Here is a 3,319-nt window from a genome sequence, read left to right as displayed (position 1 = left end):
AGAAGATGATTTTACATACATGTATACATTTTATTTACAGTAACATTTACTGACTGCATTGGATGTGTGCACATCAGTGTGATCCATGTGATCAGCAGCAAATTTAAGAATACTTGGTTCTAAATTTGACAAAAGAAGTCGTAAATCACTAGGTGGTTTCTGTTTTTAGTTAAAATTTGGTTTACTGGATTAAATTCTTTCTCCACCAAGTAAGATAGATGATGGGAATGCAATGAAAAATAGCCTTACTTCATTCCACAGTAAAGAAAATTTCACACTGCAATGCAACCACATTTCACATTTCAAAAATCATCTTTCCTTCTTTGTCACATTGTAGCTTGACAATGTCCTTTTGCAAATCAATTTTTGTTCCTCTGGTTTGCACACACATGGGTTCTTTACCCAGTCAGGAATATCCTGTTCAATCAAATCCTTAAATCTTGTCTGAAAGTCATCACTGAGTTGCTGTAGATGTGCACAATAGACTCTCAGATCGTATTTAGTAAATATGTGTGAAATGCTTTTCATGGACAGAAACTGACAAAACTCCTTCCTTCCCGAGTCTTGTTTGTACAGTTTGATTTTCCTTATGAAACTGTTAATTGCATTTTTTGCTTGAATGAGGGTAAAATTATTCCCTTGCAGTTACAAACTTAAAATGTTCATCTTATTGTAAATATCAACCAATTGAACCACATCACCGCGTATGAAAGTCAATGTTTTTTGCAAGTTGTTCATCATGTTGTATACGTAAGAATTCAATAACAGCGCTTCAAACACGAGCCTTTAGATAACGAACGAACTTCAGTGTGAAGAAGTGTTTCATATTCTTCGCCATTTTCTTTACATAATTGATGGAACAATCTAGTGTTTAAAGCCTGAGTCACTCACTAAGCCTTTTAGCAATGAGATGTTGCCAATGAATTACACAGGCAATTGCAAATAGACCAGGCACTTCTTTTTTCATATGTGACACCAGACCAGCTTGATGACCTGTCATAGGTGGTGCATCATCAGTTGTGCATGATATCATATCGCTGAAGGGAAAACATTTCTTTTTGAAATAAGCTTTCAATGCTTCATACATTCTAATTTTTGTAATCAGTGAATGTGTTTTCTCTAGAAATATATATATTTGTCAGAGGTTGACAGGCATCTTCAGCCAGCTGGCCATGCTACTTCAGGCTGATGATGAGCAAAGACTCAGAAACATGTCCCTGAATGCAGGCTAGGCTGGGTGGAGGTGCTTGTCTCCCCCTCACAAACATAAGGACACAGGAAATGTGTCAAGGCCGACAGGAAGCGGTCTGACTTCCTAGGGCTAAATAGCAGCAGTATGATTCCCTTAATGGGTCTGTCACACTAAGTTGACAGTAAACAACTGCTTTATTGTAACACTGCTGCTTAAGTCTCTCTGTGAGATTTATAATTAGATCATATCACATTAGTAGGTTGTACCTTGAGGACATTTTTGGGCAGCTGGAAGACCACATATGATGTCTTCCATAGAAATATGGCATAATCTATGTTTTCAGTTGCATCTTGGAGTGCCAAGGGCTTCATTGTCTCTTTTTTTATTAAGTATTTTGTAATAGTCTCCTGTTCTTGGATTGCAAATGCATAGCCTTTGAAGTGTGATGTGATGTAGAAGTCACAAGACGAAGAGAGGCTATGCTTCATGTCCTTATTACTGTCTTCACATCTTCAAGTAACATACCCATGCATAGTTTTTTTTGTTTTGTTTTTGGTATGCTGAGCATTTCATATCCAGATCTTCTTTGAGGTATGTTAGCCTGGTTGTTTTGGGGTTGTATGGGAGGTCACCAGAAAAAGAGTGTTTCTTGAGGAGCTCACTTCCAACACGTAGAGTATTGTTTTCTTCATTTTTTAGTACTAAGTTAATATATCTATTTTTGCTGCTGTTGTTTAGGAAGTGCTGTCTGAGAGAAACTGTATGTATGTATTTACTTTCCTCCTATATATATATATATATATATATATATACAGTGGTGTGTTTATGCAGACAGACATTCATGCATGTATGTCTGTACTGTATAATGATGGGATGGTATTTTGTTTCTACTTGGAACTTATTATTTGCTTGCAATGAAGAACAGGAAGAAAAATTACTATACAGGAAGAGATACTCAACCAACAAGTGCAATTTGAACTACTTATGTTAGTTAATAAAACGTGAAACCCATTTTTGCATTATTTTTAGCACAACGTGTGTGTGTGTGTGCGTGCGTGCTGCTTGAAACGAAAGTAATGAAAAAATAGGCTCAACTGTTTTTTTTTTATTAACTAACGCAAGTTGGTCAAGTTACACATGTTAATAGAGTAACATTTTCTATAGCAGTGGCTCCCAACCTTATTACTACCAAGGACGCCTTTTATTTAAATGAGTTTTCCTATGGGCCCCAGGATATTGAAAGATCTGTCTGCTTAAAATGTTCACGGATCCCCAGTACTACCTTTGCAGACCACAGGTTGGAAATCACTGCTCTATATAAATTCTTATTCTTGTTCTTCATTGCTGGCAAATAATGACTTCCAAGCAAAAGCAACGTGCCGTCATTGAGTTCTTGACGAAAGAGAGATACAGTCTATCCGACATCTACAGGTGGTTTACGGAGATGACACTCTTGACAATAACAATATGTACCGGTGGAGGAAAAAATTTAAAGAAAAGGAAACTAGCATTGAAGACAAACCATGTAGTGGGATACCATCAGTAATCAGCATGCAGTTTACGGTGGTGAAAAAATGAAATAAAATTGTCTTAAAAATAGTGAAAGTATATTGAGATAGAAACAAATAGTGACGACAGTGACAGCCCATAATTTCATGTAAACGATGTATGTGACATAACCAATGTGTAAACCGTACATGTATTTAATATAACATGAAAACAGTACAGACTGTCCTCATTTAACGACCTACCTATTTAACGACCACTCGGAGTTACGACGAACTTTACGAGCCGTCATTACATATTTTGCAAAATATAAAAGCTTAAAACATTTGAATGTCATATTGTGCCCTGTACGAAAACTGCTGTCGTGACGGCAACGCATCCCGAGCACCCAGCCTCACCCACCGACACGCTAGCTCTCTCACTCTCCCGCCTATGGTCAGCCAGGCAACACAGTGACACTCTCTGTACCTATATTACTATTTCGTCTCTTTTTTCCATTATCTCTTGCACTCCATACTACAAGAGGCCTCCAAAGAGGAAGAATACAACTTTATGATGAAAAAAAGAAGAAAACAAAGCAAACAACACTGACGAGATTTTTCATGCATTTTGATGTCAAGA

The sequence above is a fragment of the Octopus bimaculoides genome, chromosome 7 (genome assembly GCF_001194135.2).
Source record: "Octopus bimaculoides isolate UCB-OBI-ISO-001 chromosome 7, ASM119413v2, whole genome shotgun sequence".
NCBI lineage: Eukaryota > Metazoa > Mollusca > Cephalopoda > Octopoda > Octopodidae > Octopus > Octopus bimaculoides.
Note: the sequence above shows the minus strand (reverse complement) of the source record.